Below are 18,805 nucleotides of genomic sequence, written 5' to 3'. Positions count from 1 at the left end.
GTTCTGGCTTCTGTCAACACAAAATGTCGGCCCCTGCAAAGTCAAAGAGGCACGAGGAGGTTTTCGTTTGCAACTTGGTGGCTGTTTAGGCCGAAGAAGTAAACTCCTTCTGACAGACTAAACAGAAGTGGAAGCACTGGGTGGCCCGCTCAATTAACAACCCCAAAACGTCTGGGTGCAACTGTTTTTTTGAGCTAACACAACATTTTTTTTGCAGCATTTCTCAAGCTGAAATAAACAACAAATGTTGCAAAACCAGCAAGAGAGCGAATTACAGTTTCCCCTCTCCACCCAGCAACACTAAAGATACCATCTGGTCATCTTATGTGAGGGAAGCAGCATCCTATCATTGAGGTGTGTGTGTGTTATGAACATTGGGACACCTCCACTTCCTCGACAGTGGGATGAAGTCTGCTATCACTTCCTGTAAATCTGGTCAGTGTGCTTTGAAGTTTGACATGCTATATTGCTGGAGAAAAATGTTTTCATTCCAGACTGGACTGCCAGACTTAATATGAGTAACCTAAAATAATAATAATATTTTTTATGCAACTTCCCTTAAATGATTCAATTACATAAATAAAGAGAATGGAGGACACCCCTTTTAAGTTTGCCTTGTAAATTGCATCATTTCCATCCCTCTTGTCTAAACAGATGGACAACTCTGTCTATAAGCTGCGAGCTCATATGGGCGAACTCTCCCTCGAGTTTCCAGCCAGACCAAAGGTAAATAATACCCTCTGTGTGATGCTATACAAACGAGAACTGGGACGCAAGTACTTGTTGGCGGATCCATCCAGAGGCAAAGGCTCCGGCAACAGAGAGCTTAAACTTTGTGAATTGTGCAATGGATCCAGATTGTAAACATGTTTGTTCTGCAATCGGGCCAACACAACTGAATGAGAAAGGAAGGCAATTAATGGAACTTCAGCAGAGACGGGATGCTTAAGGACACTGGGAAAGACGGGGCTGTGCTCAGCTAATTGCCCTGCTTTGTCCATTTTAAAATAAAGTGTAGGGTTAAAGGTCAAATCCCATTCACACACACACACACACAAAGGTATTTATGTTAGACAGCTTGAGAGGAGGGAGACAAACGTCTGCCCTGTGAAGTGTTTAAATACGAATATTTCATTTTGTCATTTACTGTAGCCCTTGTATTAAATTAAAGTAAGTGGACCATTATTTTCAATAGGATTGGATAAATACCCTTGAAAAAATGATCATGGAGAGTACTGAAAAACATGCTGAATGAGTTCTGCTAACTATCAACTATGACATTTGCAGTAAGAAGAGTAAAAAAAAAAAAGCAGCGGGAACAAAATCATAACAATAATCATTCAATTATAATAATAACAATAATAAAGAAGGACATGCTCTAATATAAGTCGCATCACTTGTTTTCCCAACTGATGCAAAGATTGTTTATGCACACAGTTATTGCTCTCAGATGAGTCACTATGATATAAACAGAGAGCAATAAGTTTTGCGCTATTGTCTGTCATGTTTTTAATCTGTCAATGTTCTAAATAAAGAAGTAGCAATTATTATTTTTCAAATTAAATTATTTAAATATCAAGTAAATATGTCAAATGTAAATGTAATGAAATACTTATTTTTTGGAGAACTTGGCATGTCTTTATTTTAGTACTTATACCTTTATGCTTATGACAAAGGAATTGTATAAAACTGTTCACAGTTTAGTCATTTGAGTTATTATTTAGTTTGCTTATTATAGACGTGACACCGTCAGTTAGTGGTGAGAATGAAGAAATCAATTTTGATGATTATTTTTTATTGCCTCTAATCCTGTTGGCAGCTTTCTACATTATTTTTCTATTTCTTGTACATATTAGAGCACTCGATGCGAGAAGAAACGTCTCATATTACAAGCCCATTTATTAACAAGATGTGACTTTTCAAGCTTAGCGTCAGTCATGCATTTTTATTATTAACTTCATGAGATAGGTCTCTGTATAAACCACTGCATTAAAAACAACATACTTTTGGCCAGTGTGGCATACTGTTTTAGCTCATAAAATAGCTTTTCAATAAAAAATCAAATGATATTTACATTATAGTTATTTATTATAGACATTTTATGGATTAAGGTATTTAATTTGCATTCCCTGCTTATGGTAAAGTTTCTAACTAAAGCAAAAAATAAAATAAAATAAAATAAAATAAAAAACTAAAATAAAATAAAGCTTTATAATGAAGCTTTCTTTCCAAAATTTCCAAATATTCCAAAAAAGTTGTAAAAGATTTTTCAGAAAGTAGATGCGGTAAACATATATCCCAGGCAAGACAGGAACAAACACACCTACACAGTCTCATTCCATTTCCTCTTAACCATCATGAAGTAGAGGGGGTCAATTTAGCCTCCATTCAGTAATCGCATTTGCTAATCAGACCCTAAGTACAGAGAGAGACAGTTACCCAACCACAGAATGGCTGACCCACCAGCATGACCCACACCCTGCAGTTCCTTTGGTGGAAAGTCATGAGAGGGTTGGAGATGCTGGTGTGCGCGCTGCAGCATTGCTTCTCTGCGGGGTTGTAGGGCTCATTAGTCATGCGGTGGTCGCTTCTCACCAAACACAATTAAGACTATTTGCCCTCCTACAGCAGATGCTGATGAGACAAGCAGAGAGGAGGATTGGTTGAACGGCCCGCGCCACTACAAAAGGACCACAGTGATGGAGGCAAAAATTGAATTTTGATAATGGAGTTCATCTATTTGAGGGGCTTGGCAGGGATGGCGAACGAGCAGGAAGTGAATGGAAGGGGTTGGGGGGGTGCAATAATGATCTTACCAGAGTGAAAATCTAACAGTTCCATTGCATCCGATCTCAGCATAGGTCCTAAAAATCTGCCAAATTATTTGCTGAAAATGAACAAACATTTCACAAAAACCAGAATCAGTTGTAGTTGTTACGGTACATGTCACTCACTTCTAGAAAGGTCAAACGAGATTAGAAAACACAACTAGAGGCCTGAGAGGTATTATCGGCGCTCTCTATTCAACAGGTGAGGTTTAGATGCTGATGCTTAGATATTCTAAGATGCTGACAATTCCATTCAAAAATCAGTGTTTCAGCAGTATGGCTCATAAACATAGTGAGCTGCCTACGAAGGCAGCAATTTAAGCATACTCTCAAATGTTCCAAAAAGTCAGCAAATGAATTATGCTGCCCACTAAAACACCTTGTTTTGTCAAATTCTAAGGCAGCATCACATGTATTTATAATATATTTCTAGTGTTACATGATCCCTGAGCAATCATCTAATATGCTAATTTGGTGCTCAAGTAACATTTCTTATTATTATCACACTTAAAAATGCTACTTAATGTTTTTTAGAAACCATGATAACATTTTTCAGGGCCCTTTCATTAATAGAAAGTTATTAGTATCTGTACATTCTAGAAATTTTACATAATATAATATAATATAATATAATATAATATAATATAATATAATATAATATAATATAATATAATATAATATAATATAATATAATATAATATAATATAATATAATATAATATAATAAATATAATATAATATATATTTCAGATACTGTTCAGTGTAAAAGTCTTTACTGTCACTTTTTATTAATTTAATTTATAAATTTGAATTCAGAATTGTTGGTTTCGCAGACACGCTCACCCAGTTTAAATCTAGATTAAAAGACAATTGCACGTATCTTTGCTTAATGTTATGAACAGCAGCTACACTAATTATTCTCTATTTGCTTTTCTGTTTTACCTCGGGACACCCGTCCTGAGTTGACTAGAGAGGACATCAGCTTCAGTTTGGATCCAGCCTCTTAAGATGACCAACACTTGCCAACTCCTGCGAAGACCTCAGAAGATGCAACATGCACAGTCCCAAATTTCTATGTATCCTACTTATTGTTGATGTATTCATTTTTCCAGGAGCTCATTGCTTCTACCTTAAAATTAAATGCTAACAGTGTTTGTAAATTAATTGCACAAATTATTACATTATTTGCTAACTGCATTCTTCTAATATTGTAATTTTAGACATGCATTCTCTGTAAAGCTGCTTTGAAACGATATGTATTGTGAAAAGCGCTATACAAATAAATGGGAATTGAATTGAATTGGTTTAACTTAAAAAAAGTATGTTACCTGGTTGCTTTAAAATTTTGAGTTCAATTGAAATAAAAAAATTGAGTTAATACAATGAAGGCCATTGATTTAATCATCAGAAACTCAAAATATTGTTACCTGAACCGCATTAATTATTTACACACTACATATAATTACATATAAAGTTGATTTGACAAAAAAAAAAAAAACACAGTATTGTGTACATTTTAATTTTTTTTTTTTTTTCAGATTATACATGTTACAGTATTATACTGTTAAACTAGCAAAATTCTGGCATCAGACTCTTGAAATCAATTGCGAGTCCAGTCTATTTGTGGCTGCCTATGTTGAGTGTTCCAAATCTGTCACTTGTCTGGTTCCAAGACCTTCAAGATGCTGCCTAGGCAGTAGGCAGAGGGCAGTGAGGCAGCTCACTAGGTTTTGGAACAGAGTTTCTGTTTTTAAAATCGCAGGGAATGTTTGCTTAACAAGGAATGAACAGATAACAGAAGAGATAGGGCTGCAGATAACACGTATACAAGGCAGTCAAGAACTTTAAAAGAGCGTACTTTGCAAGTCTTGCTTCCACGGATTAGGATAAGTGGTAACTCTTTTAGGACTGAATCAGAACGCTGATATGACAGACCCTCCCCTTAATTACTACCGTAGGAGCCCCAGTGGCAGGCCTGATTTTGTTCAAAATGTCAATGTGCCCACTTGGGAAATGAAAGGGCGAGAAAAAAAAAAAAAAAAAAAAAAAAAACTCTAAAAACTAAATTGAGAACAAATGCAGAACTGTTGATGTCAACAATATTTTAGAGCGCTGTGGGACTCTTCCTCTGCACAAAAGACAACAACATATATCATATCATGCTGTTTGTGGTTTTTAACCAAAGGAGTTTCTCAATTCATTGTGAAGAAAGAGAAAGACACCATAAAAGAGAGAAGAGGGTTGTTTGTGTTTCAAATTAAGCAATACGATGTGTGCTTATAGTTAAAAGATGCAGATTTAACTGTGCTATGGGCTAATGGTTTCTGAACATGGCACTGTTTCTCTCTATTTTTTACTCTCTCTGACATGAATACAGCCACTACCAGTAAAGTAAAAAATGCAAACATCACCTTCAAATCCTGAGCCAGGCTTTATTAGAAGGATTTTTTTTTTTTTTTTTTTAAATCAGTCTTGTTTGGTGAAGTGGTTATTTTCTCTTGTTGAGTACAAGAGCCCATTTCCACCATTACTCTGGCAAGCACGGACACCTGTAGCTTACAAGCTGTCGCCATGTCAACGGTAAGAAAGAAAGGAAAAGGGAAAGAGATGCAGGAAATCAGTGTGGGGAACAGAAGACTCCATTTCAGGGAACGGGAGCACGAGAGAAACCCAGTCGAGCACATTGGAGGGGCAGGAATGATGAAAGGCTGTTGAAAGCTCTTCAGTTACAGGCTCCGTGAAGAGATGTACATCTCACAACATATGACACAGTCACCTACACCTTTCCACAGAGATGGTGGGTGTTGAAAAAAGTGCTCCAGTAATAAATGTTAAGGGTAAAATATAAAGTGAGTGTGTCAACAACACCCTCGTGTTGTTTGAAGCAGCATCTTGTTAACAAGGTAAGAGATGACAACCACTAAAAACACAACAATGGGTACAAATCATTCATTGTGGCACTACATTGTGCCAAACCACACAGTGAAAACTAATTCACTCAGTGTAGCAGTGTGTTTCCCACTTGGTCCTCTTTAAATTAACCAACTCAAACACCCATTTTCTTTGTATACCACCCAGTTGAAAATTATTGTAATATAAAAGTGATGATTATATGACATGATATGAAGATATATATTTAGAAGCCAATTTCAGCAAACTCTATTGTCTCAGATTAATTGTGTTAACTACAAAAAAATATCACAACTTTAATTGTAATACATTTTTAATCAACTGACAGCATGGGGCTTAAAAAAAATAAAAACTGTAAAAAACTGTATGAGCAAAAGTGTAATATTTCTGTTGCAATTTCTTTTATATTTTTCATTTTGCATTGCAAAGTGGTTCAGTTAAGCCCTTGAGAGAAGGCAGAAAACTTTGAATTTGTTTGTAGTTTTATTATTATTATTATTAAAATAAAATAAGAGGTTCAACTCCTCTTCTGTGTGTCATCATTGTACAGCAATGAGGTCAAATTTATTTGGCATTACACAAATGTAAAACAAAACCAGGAGTGTTGACAAGACCCTTAAAACTAAAAAGTGTGAAAACACTCTAATTTGTAATACCTAACTGACAGTCAAGTGGGAAGTTGAGATTCGCACGTCCAAAAACTTGTCAAACCGCACGTGAGCCGCACATAGTCGTTATATGAGCTTTGTTACTTTGTGGCTTCAATCAGTGTCTTCAGCTCATAAAAAAGTATCTGACTGCAGTGTAATGCACATTCTACTGTCGTCCATCTTAATTACATTGAGATGCACTTAGTGCCATGCAAATGGGTCGCATTCCAACTGCCTCAATGTAGTACCCATTGTCCTTCACTCTTCACTCGCCTGGGACTCTGTCATTAATGACAGAGGAGTGCGCTGAGCAGTCACTGAGCCCTGAAGATGAAATTATCTCTCTGTTACTGGTGTGTTACGGCTGGACGGTGCTGAGAGCACTAGCGAGAGGTCCAGCACCTCCTCATATTCTTTAAGGAATGTATGTGGGAAACCAGTACAGATTTGATTCACTTTCTTCAGTTTTGTTCTGATATTTTAAAATCTTATTGGATGAGGCACGATCAAGCAGCACAGATCGTCGTTGCACGTCATCTAGATTTAATAAGAATGCTTCCATCATGCCTAAAACCACCTTATATGTGGTACAATTACTGCACCACACAGCCTCTATTGGTTTATTGCTTTAAGATACAGCCCAAAATCTTACTTTTGTTAAAAACCGTAACGTAAGGAAAGATAAAGTTTGATTAAGTTCATAAAGATAAAGTGGAAACTAAAGTTTTCTATTCATTCTAATGTTTGCATTCAGTTTCCTTGGTGAAAGCAACTTGAATGAATTATATAGGAAACATCCTATTTCCTTCCCAAAGGAAATGAATTTCTCCCCTTTTAGTAGAGCGTTCAAGTCGGGCCATTGTATAATGGCCAGGAAATCAATGCAAGTTTTTTTTTTTTTTTTCTTTTTTTCACTGTGATTCTTTTTCTTTCCCTCATTCACACACACACACCTACACCCACACAAGCAGGGCTCACACCCACACACACCTGATGTAACCTGGCAGACAGTGCCAGCAGAGTGAGCCATCAGAGGGAGTGCACGCCCGGTCTAAACCATCTCCCAGCTGGCTGCGTGAGCTGGGCCCGTCTGGCTGGAAGCTACAGATTAATTAACAGTGTGCCATGAGAGCACCGCACAAGTGTGTGTGGAGGGGGCGAGGTGTGTGACATTCAGCCTGGCCTGCTCACGCACCCGGTAAGCTCTGGATCTCACGTCTCTCCGCCCTCGCCATCATCATCATGGCCTCACACTCTCACCCCGTCTGCTCGGTGACCGCCGCCAATCGACTCCCAATAAGGAAAGATAAAGAAACAGCACTTTGAGAATGTACAGCAGGAGTGCAAGAGCCATCACTCCTGCAATAAATAGCCATCGTGAAGACAGAATTTTATACACACACGTTTATTTTTGTGAATTGTGGGGACATTCCATAGGTGTAATGGTTTTTATACTGTACAAACTGTATATTCTATCCCCCTACACTACCCCTAACCCTAAACCTACCCATCACAGGAAACTGTGCTCATTTTAACTTTCTCAAAAAAAAAAAAAAACTCATTCTGTTTGATTTATAAGCATTTTGAAAAGTGGGGATATGGGGTCATGTCTTCATAAGTCACCCTCTTCTTGTAATACCTATGCCATACCCATGTCATTATACACATTTGTGTCCTGATATGTCACAAAAACATGCACAGATATATTTAATATGTGAAACGTGCTGGCAAAATGAGCCGCAATGAGCAAATTTTCAAAAATGAGTTATTAGTTTCATTCTCTATTAAAAAACCTTCAAAATGATGTATGATTTGTTGGAATCAGACAAAAAAATTAATGAGCTACACCTGTTTGAAGTCAATAGAGTTAGTAAAGCCAATTTTGAGAAAAATCTAGTTTTCTGAAGGTTCCAAAACAAAATCACCAACAGTAGCTTACAACCATACCTTAAAATCCCTGATAATAACACCAAATTTGCACACACAAAGTCAAAACCAAATATCTATAGGAAAAAATATATATTTCATCTTTTTTTTCTCTCCATGATACCACAATTATTTGATTAACATTAATGAAACAGATAGCCAATATATTAAGACCAACTGTATCATATAATGTTACACATTAAACGTTTTCCCCCATTGTTAATCAAATGTTCACTTAAGATATAACAGATAATGTTTGTGTGAATACTCGCAAAAACAGACATTCTGAAATACTGTAATTTGTATATCGGGATAGCGAGCTGTCTGAGGGGCGTCTTTGTGCACACGCTTTGGATGTGTCAGTCAGTGAAAGACATTTTGTTTACATCAGCATGAGTTACATCACATTTCACTGGTTCAGACTCATACCATCGAGAATTCGTTACGAATTTGTAATGTTTTAAAATGATACCAAACTTGCGCCAGTCGTCAAGAAGCGAGCTGAGAAAAAACGCCTTTCATAGACAAAGGAAAGGTATTCCTGTCAGAAAATGGACAAATAATGATACTTTTAGATGTTTAATTGCTATTTGCAGCATTGGGACCGCTAGATGAGGGCTTAATGAACAAATTTTTGTGAAAACCTCAAATTCCTCCAAAATTTCCCATTTGTTTTGCCTGTAGCTTGAATATATATTATAACAACACTGTGCCAACTATATATTTTGTGTTAGCCATACTGTCACAAACTGACAAACATACTGTCACAATAGTTTGATTGGATGGGTAGCTTTGGATGAAAATAATAAAATAAAATAAAATAAAATAAAATAAAATAAAATAAAATAAAATAAAATAAAATAAAATAAAATAAAATAAAATAAAATAAAATAAAATAAAATAAAATAAAAACAAAGGAGGTGTTTTCGCCAAAAGTTGATTAGCATGTTTATTTTGCTATCCAAGCTTGATTATATGGTTTTAGTATTTGCAATTTTTTTATTTTTTTTTTTTCTCTCTCCTGCTGTCAGAGACCCTGTGGAAATAAACCTGCAGGTCATTTTTGGGTCGCAACCCAGCAGTTGAGAACCATAGACCTAGTGACAACAAAAGCGCAAATCAAAATTTTCATATAAATTCCAAAGCAACAATACTGCATTTTGAAGTTATAATAGCTAACATGAGTAAACCGCTGTGTCCATAGCAACAAGCAGAAAAATATATTTTTGTTTTGCTTTGAATGGGGGCTAACGGGGTTCAAAGAAAACTCCAGCTTAATGACAGAGGAAATATCTAACCCATTCTGAATTTGCACATCAATAGGGAGACAAATCGAGCGTCCTCTCTTCCTCCTGTAATATATACAATAGACCGAGCGGCAGTTCAGCTGTGACTGAAACCCGAGATACATGTTCTCCAAATCATCGGGCAAAAGACTGTCCCTGCTACCCTCTCAAAATCTTTCGTAACACCCATTCTCATTAGAAGGATGGAAAAACTTGGGGAACGGATCGATGTTTTCATTTTTCAAGTGCTTGTATCCATTAGACGGGTAAAATTCATCCATCAAGCAAATTCCTTTCTGGTTAGGCCCTGTCGCTTTAACAAGTAGCGAGCTCAATGTGCAAGATGTATTGCTCTCCATTTCACTAACCTTCATTACGTCTTTCATGTGTCTCTCACCCCCTCTTCCTTATGGAGGAGCAAAGCATCTGATTGGCCGGAGACACTACCTGCCATGTTCTGAAGCATACAGTGCAGGCAGTGAACCTCTCGCATTCTTCACATTAATTCATATGCCTTTTTTACAGAAATCATTCAGCATGAATTATATATGACGGCCCCTTTTACCTCCTCACTTAGGGGAAAATATAATTCTATAATTTGGTGGTTTTCGTATGGTATTTAAAGCAATATTGAGTGGGCCTTCCTGTAAAGCTGAAACTAATGGGAAAAGGGGGTTACTGCATTCCAAAAGTAAGTGCTCATAAAGTTATGTTGAAACACATAAATTACAGTGGCAAAAAATTTCATCACAGCCATTAGAAAGACGAATCCCTCATCTTGGCCTCTCCACCTCCGTGATCTTAATCCAAAGAAAGCTATCAAGAGGACTGTTCTGTTTCAATTGCTAGCGCTAACGCTCAAAAAATAAGGAACAAGGCTAATAAATTATGTGGTAAATTATGGTGCACCATACACTTTCAGGCAAGATACATTTCTCCAGCGTCTACAAAAGAAACAATCCAGTTGAAAGGAGACTGAGGCAGAGAAAAAGTGAGAAAACAATTTTACTTATTTCATTTAAAATTGTTAAAATTTAGCCTCTAAATATGTCTGTCGGTAAAGCAAAAAACGAACAAACAAAAAAACATTAATAGCGGCACAACCTGACAACCTTGCACCTGAGCTACTGTGAGATCAAGTGGGAGGTTATTTGAATAAAAAAAAACCCGCTTGCTCACAGTCTCTGCTGACGGGAGAGACAAAAGCCTCGCTCCTCTCCTTAATGAACCTATCTGCCGTGGAACGCTGCAGCTGGACTTAAAAGGTTACGTGGGGCTGGCCATGCTGGTCACAAAGCTGCGCCCGCAGGAATGCTGAATACTCTCCAAGAAAGCCGAAAAGAGTTGGGGGGGGGCTGCATCAGTGACAAAAGGGAAGACTGATGGCCTCACCAAGAACCAGAAAGACCTTTGAACGAACCCCTCTTCAGCCACGGGAGAGCACGGTTCATGTTTACATCGCTACCTCAAACATCCTCACACACTTATACACAGCGGCCTCCATTTTATTTACTGCGGCTCTCATAAAATATGGATGCCAAACAAGATACTGGAGGACACATGAGAACAAAATGGGAACAATGAAGTATAAAATATCACAGCATCTGGCGCTTGGTGAACTATGACCACTGACTTGCTCAAATATGTATTTTCCCTTCAATCATTTATTGCCTGGTAAATTATCACTGAGCAAAAAAGAAGAAAAAAAAAAAAAAAGTTACTTCCCTAGTAATGAAAGCATTTTAAACGTATTCATTTGTAATCCTGTATTCACATTTGTAAATCATGAAGGACTAAATGTATGACATATTTATTATAAAAGGCAATACAAGAATTATAAACTGCAAAATAAACATAGAATAAAGCATACCTGTCTCTCGAGTCCAATGAATCAAGATTTTAAGAGGTCATTGAAGAAGTATATTGTCTGTGATGAGAAGTCCTCACCTTGTGCCAGCTGCAGCGAAATGGAGTGCATGCGAACTTAAAAGGTGAAGCATCGTAAGGTGGGTGTCATAAGGTATGGACACACATACGACTGACCTGTCCTACTCTATAAAAGTGTCTGACGGCAGGTATGCTGTCAGCCAATCCAAACTCAGCACCCCACGAAGGACGCATAGGTAGATACAAACGGAGCAGAGGACTATAGGACACGCATTTAGTCAGGAGAGGACAAGTGCGTCAAGAATGTATTTCTAACCTTGCAAAAAAAAAAAAAAAAAAAAAAAAATCAGAACTATAAAAGAACTATAAAAGAACACACACACGCTTGTTCAACTGTACTGGGTCATATATATATATATATATATATATATATATATATATATATATAGAGAGAGAGAGAGAGAGAGAGAGAGAGAGAGAAAGAGAGAGAAAGAGAGTAATGATGCATTAAATTGTTTAAAAGTAGCAGTAAAGTATCTGTCTTTTCTTTCAAAATGCTGTTTTTTATGAAAGTATCATGAAAAAAAAGTATCATAGTTTTCACAGAAAGAATAAAAAAAAAATGCACAACAGTTTTCAACATTAAAAACCAAGAAATGTTTTTTGAGCACCAAATCAGCATATTAGAATGATTTCTGAAGCACTGTGTGGCACTGAAGATTGGAGTAATGCATCACACAGTAATAAATTACATTTTAAAATATATTTAAATATAAAACAGTTATTTTAAATTGTAATATTTCACAATATCACTGTTTTGTAGAGTAAATGCAGCCTTAGTACCCCCAAACCCATAAACCCCTAAACCTACCCATCACACAAAACGTTCTGCACTTTTACATTTTCAAATAACCTTCATTTAGTATGTTTATCAATCTATTTCCCTCGTGGGGATCGCTGGCTGGTCCCTACAATGTAGGTTTTACTATCCTTGTGGGGACATTTGGTCCTCTAAATGTAGGTTAAACAAGTTCACACACACACACACACACACACACACACACACACACACACACACACACACACACACACACACACACACACACACACACACACACACACACACACACACACACACACATGTTTGTTTTTGTGAATTGTGGGGACTTTCCATAGACTTCAATGCATTTTACACTGAACAAACTGTACATTCTATCCCCCTACCCTGCCCCTGCCCCTACCCCTAAACCTAACCCTCACAGGAAACTGTGCAAACTTTTACTTTTTCACAAAAACTCATTCTATATGATTTATAAACCCATTTACATTGTGGGGACCGCTGGCTGGTCCCCACGATGTAGGTGAACTCAGGTTTATATTACATCATGGGGACATTTGGTCCCCACAATGTAATATAAACAAAAGCACACACACACACACACACACACACACACACACACACACACACACACACACGCACTTTGATTAACATCAATACAAGATAATCCAAGTAACAGCTGTAATAATGTAAAGGAATATGAGGAATGAATAATGTTCCTGTCAAAATAGACAAGTTCTTTAATATGCAATCTGCAGTTAACTAAAATCACAGGTGTTTTGGTTACTAGTCATATGTGGAAAGGCATATTTTAAGTCAAAACAAGCTAAAAGACAAAGTGAAGGTTGAGCCAGGTACTCAGCTTAAAAAAAAAAAAAAAAAAACGACAGGAATCTGGGTTCGCATCCAGTTTGTGTCATGTTCTGATCCTTATCCTCATATCTCCCTCCACTATCCTATAAATAATAGCTAAAAAGCCTTCAACAGACACAAATACTTCAATGAATCCACTACATTGTCAACTCGTTCTTCTTTACTATCATACATTTATTTGGCACATACAACTCGACAGTTGGCAGAGGGCACTCAGAAGCAAATCCTATAGCACAGCGTAACAACACCAAGCCCCCCCTTGTACAGTAACCGTTATCAAAAATATACATTTTCACAAGATAGCAAAAATATTGTTAGATAAAAGAATGAGAAAAAAACAACAGATTTAAGGTTGGAGGTGGAGCCAACTTTAAAGCTGCCATTATTTCCCTGTTTCACACTTGACAGAATTCACACAATCTTTGTCTTCCGCACTGGTCGCACTGCATATTTCACCAAAAAGACATACGCTTGCATGTAACACACCAGATCCGTCCAAGTTTTTTGATGCAACTGGAAAATTTTATTTATTTATTTGCCAATCCCAAAGTGTTGCCAGCCCGAGCTGGTGGTTTTTGCAGTTTGTTTATCATTGACCATCACAGAGGCGCCAGTGTGAAATAAAGTATTTTTAGATGTTGACATAATGGCTTGAAGAGGGAGGAGACCATGAATTTTTCATAGCGGCTCACAGGGAGAGGTCATTCGCCACTCTTCGCTATAAAAGAGCGGAGAAAAAAAGAATTTCTGGAAGGCTGCGAGCGGATTTCACCCCTCTAAAAAATAAACTGATCAGCCAAGTACAGCGACCTAAAGACACACAGACACAAAACCCTACTGAACATTGAAAAATGGATTCCCTCATTGTCCCACTGTTCTGAAACAAACACACAGACTGAAATCTCATTTTTACTACTACCTGTGCTCCTCAAATTCCCAGCAAACACAAGCAGCCACCATCTTTTGAACACTATGCTGGCAAGTCAACATTGTCTTTTAGGAGACGACAATGAGAAAAGGTGTCCAGTAAAGTATTGTCACACTGCCTAACAATTCTTTGGTAGTTTCCATGAGAATAGATTTGTTTTGTTGTCTGTAATGGCATCATTAGAGAGCTAGCGATCCGTTTTACCATTTAAAAACTATTTAAAGCTTTGGCCGTCTCTAAAGGTTGGATTCCAACCAAAGTGTGCATCCGTGTGTGCGCCTGTGTATAATCCTATTTGAAGTATTCTCTGCGTTTTCAATGCATTGAGGAGTTGAGCATAAATCAGAGTGACAGACTTAAAAGAAAAGGCTTTGCATTAAAGAGTCTAGGTCAAGGGGATGGGTCTTAAGCACAGACAATTCCTTTCTTCTCTGAAATATTAGCACACTCTGACCGTTAACAGACAAGTGAAAGTGCATCCCTCAAAATGTCAATTAAGCGGCACAACAGTGGCACGTCAATACGTTCGAGCTGCTCACTTTAGCTCTGCGACATCATCTCGTCTGCCATTTGACGTTTTAATTAAGCCTCGCATAGGTCGCGAAAATCATTCCGTCCGGTCACGCGAGTCACAAACATTATTTGCTTTCTCCCCTCTCTTCTCGATACGTTATGGAGCACCTATGTCGCGCTCACACAATAGAACAGAGGGTCGTAAGAGGCACGAGGACCGTGGTTTACGGCTGTCGTTTGGCATGTGCACTCAAGCTTTAAGCTGGTGTTGGGTTGCCGGCAAAAAACGGCAGCGTCCTCCTCTTTAAGCATGGCTGGGCAGCAATGAGCCTTCTCCAAATGTTGCAAATGTGTGTGTGTGTGTGTGTGCACTACGCGATGCCGGCTCCCAATTGTTCATGCACTACATTTAACAAGCTGGTGAATCAGTCCCATATCATCAGGAAGGAAGTTTGGAGATATGCATAGTCACATCCATATACGAGCAGTGTCAAAACAACAATGCCTATTTATCTGTTCTCAATAATTGTGCTCCTGACGATTATTAATCATGTTAGAGTGTTATTGCCTTGAAAATGAAATTACATGAAAATAAATGTTTCTGCAATTAGCTGTCATGCCTCCCATTGACAGGGAATGATTAAAAAGAAGACACTGACTAATTGGGCTTTGAATAATGAAATGATATGTATGCTGACTTTTAAGCAGGTGTGAAAGCAGAAGCAACAAGGAGATGATACAACATCTGGCCGCACTGGACAGGTTCTGTCAATCAATCCTCCCTCTATGAATCCCATTACCATGACAACCCCCAGCCAATAACATCTGTACTGGCCTTCATGAGGAAAAGAGGGCCACTATATGGTACAATATTAGCATCATTAAAGTAACAAATGGTGCTCTCTTGCTTCTTTTATTCGATGTGAGATCAAACATGCGCATACTCTCTTCGTCCAACACGCTGTGGCCCGCCATGGGTCTTTAAAAAAAAAAAAAAGATGTTTCTGTCATGATATAAATGACACTTCAGAGTTTGAAAGTGCTCCTATCAATCACTCTAACTTTAATGTGAAATAATAAAATCAGTTTAAGTTTTTCTGTTGTCCGTTTCTTCTCCCCCTCCCTGTCTCCCAAGTGAACAAAGGCCAAGTTCAAGGAAACATAAAAAATTGATTTCGGCTACACTTCAGATTAGTCAAAGGTCTCTCAGCATGTACACACAACCACACACACACACACACACAGCTAAATTTCTCCTCGTTTTATTTCATACATCTCTCCCATAATACATTTGTCTCTTTGCAAATATATTTCCAAACATGCCTATGACGTTTCAGAGTCCACAAAAAAAGCCATAGGGATAAACATTTATTCATACAAATATGGAACTAAATCCGTTAAAATAACATATCGTATCTCAAACAACTTTTACATATACAAATGGCTGTACCCGAGTCGCATATTACAATTTCAAACTGACTTTATTGAACTGAATGAGAGATTTCTAATAACAGAAGGTCAGATCAAAAAATAAATCGCAATGACAAAACCTTCAGTAGAAGGTCTAAACTAGTCAAAACAACCAGAAGACCGAAAGATGTTTTTTGAATATAGATAATGAAAAACTGAAAATAGAAAATTATCTTAGTATAGGAGGCCAGTGCAGGAGCATGACTCAATGGGAGGCTATGTCTGTGCTCTGTTCACTCACTGACATTAGCGGGCAAGATATTGTACACTAACATTTAAACAAAAGATCATTTAGGATGGGCCAGGAATCTTTCACCAATCACTATCGTCAGTATCAGCTTTCAGCACAATTACAGTACATGGTGATACCTCAGTGCCATGCTGCCTTTCAGTCAGTGTGTGTGTTTGTGTGTGTGTGTGTGTGTGTGTGTGTGTGTGTGTACACATGCATAGTGTTGTTGCTTCTTTATCTGTCGAAACACAACCTTCAGGTATGTGTTCATGAGTGAAACATGACTGATAACCTTTATTTTATCTTATTGCTTTTCTGAATACAATGTGCGTTTGGGTAGTCTACACTTGATGTGCTTTAGAGGTTTGGCTCAATGATAAACAGATCAGTTTGATATTATAGTGATTCAGAGACACGCTTACTGCCATTAAAGTCACTAAAGCAATGTTGCAAAGTCACCTAAGCAAATTCTGTGATTTGTCTAACATAAGTGACAAATAATTACATTTTCTCTGAAATATAAGAGAAAAAAAAAAGTTGCTCAAAAAACACTCACATACACACAGTCAAAAAAAAACAACAACAAAAAAAACAAACAAAAAACTGCTGGAAAGTGTTTTGTGAAATCATATACTTCTGCAAAACCTCATTTATACGAGAATATTTGTTCATGAGCGTCAGCCAACAATTTAAATGAATTCTGTTTTTAATCAAACAGTAAACAAGCTAAGAATAAAGCTGAAGCAAACGTGAAAAATGACCTTTACAGGTTTCCAGGAAAACAGCATCTTCAGTAAATGTGACTATGTAGGCTAGTAGTTTCCCACAGATAAAGCAGGTCCGTATGAGACACTCACAAACAATTTCAACATGTAATCTGAGCAGTGGGATATTATAACAGTGTTCACATAGGATACTGTAACAATGTCAATATAACTACTTTCATAATCTATATTTTTATTATCTTATTGCCATTGCTTGTAAAACAAAATCTTACACAATTAGAAACAAAATACAAATGAGTTCAAATGTATTTTTAAGTTAAAAATGCTAGTAGCACGACATTCTTGTTATTTGTTTTTATACCTATTTTTGCATATACACAACTTAATTTTTTATCGTTTTCATTGATTTGATGTCTTTATCATACACTTGCAGTACATTGATCATTTTGAACGTCATTACTGTATATACAGGCAACTTGTCAGAAGTGTTTAGCACATAATTTCAAGCTGTTCAGCTATACACATTTTAAATAGGACAGTGAAGTTAAACAGATTAAGTTAATTAAGCGACGGTGAAAGTCTGTGTGCCCTTGTTATAAGCGAAGATTACATGCACCACAAGTGAACATATTTACAACCTGTGTGCACCTTCTATGATTTACATTAACTGGCGCTTGCCTAAACTAAATGCTGAAAGTAATGTGGGGTATTTATGCGACGAACTCATTTTTCCAATATATCAATTTTAATATAACTAACAATAAAACAATAAATAAAACATGTTTTTAAATAAAACATAATTTAACCTGCCTTGAACTGTGTTATTCTCTCTCTAAAAAAAAAAAAAAAAGGGGGTAAAAGTATCATGTACAAGAGCGCTCGCGCATGCTGAGGCCATCGGGACTCTTACCTGCTGTTGATGTGTTTCAGCATCCCATTGACAAAACTTCTACACGACACTAAACGACGGTCAACTTCTTCAGGGAATGACAAAACAGAGAGATGTTTCTTTGCAAAACAAGTCCTCCTTACTCGCTTCAAACAGCAACTCCCGTCCAAACGATAGTCCGGAGAGCGCGAGAGTCACTCAGATGTTGACAGATCTCCTTTCTGAATACACAGAGCAAACGGAGGTTGGTCGGGGGTGATCGATGAGCCCAGCGCTCATGTGTGCATCTGCCGAATATCAGCCGTCACCGTCCGGATACGGCGAGATACGGAGTTACACGAGCAGCCGCTGTTTCCTCACAGAGCTACAACAAAGCCGGGAGTGCGCGCGTGCATGTCTACCTGAAAGCGCTGCGAGAGTACAGATAATTCGCGCAAGAGTGTGTTTCCTCAGCTGTGGATCTGGCTCGGCTGTGGATGTGAAGCGCTACTGGTCCCCCCGCTGCGTCCAATCAGTGCGCTATGTGTCTGTACCCAGCACCGGATCAGTGATAAATGAAGGGTCATCCATGACTAACGCCGAACCCTGATGAATGACTTTCACAAGCTCCTCGTCATCATCGTTTCTCTGCTGATAGCGACTGTAAGCAGTTCGTGGGTTTGGCTCTGGTTTCACGTTTTCATTCGGGACGCGAAGTTTATTCTCACCGAGGAGCAGCACAGCGCTTGAAAGTGTTGTTGTTTCGCATGCTAAAAGTTAACACTTCCCATGACAGAAAACATGGGGCGATATGACACCACAAAACAGTTCGATGCCCTGTATAATAAAAATATCAAAATAACATTAGGTGT

The 18,805-nt window shown here is 37.7% G+C and overlaps 1 protein-coding gene across 1 annotated transcript in view; it reads right to left on the bottom strand.

Moving 5' to 3' along the window:
• tenm3 (teneurin transmembrane protein 3) overlaps positions 1 to 18,476 on the bottom strand; it is a 284,146-nt gene extending 265,670 nt beyond the window's left edge. Inside the window, exon 1 of the mRNA XM_067404649.1 lies at positions 17,976 to 18,476. The gene's annotated coding sequence lies outside the window, so the exon portion shown is untranslated. The remainder of the gene's footprint in view (positions 1 to 17,975) is intronic.
• Positions 18,477 to 18,805: the final 329 nt, after the last annotated feature.

This window comes from Chanodichthys erythropterus, chromosome 12 (genome assembly GCF_024489055.1).
Source record: "Chanodichthys erythropterus isolate Z2021 chromosome 12, ASM2448905v1, whole genome shotgun sequence".
Classification (NCBI taxonomy): Eukaryota; Metazoa; Chordata; class Actinopteri; order Cypriniformes; family Xenocyprididae; genus Chanodichthys; species Chanodichthys erythropterus.
The sequence above is the reverse complement of the archived record's forward strand: the minus strand, read 5'-3'. Positions and strand labels throughout refer to the sequence as shown.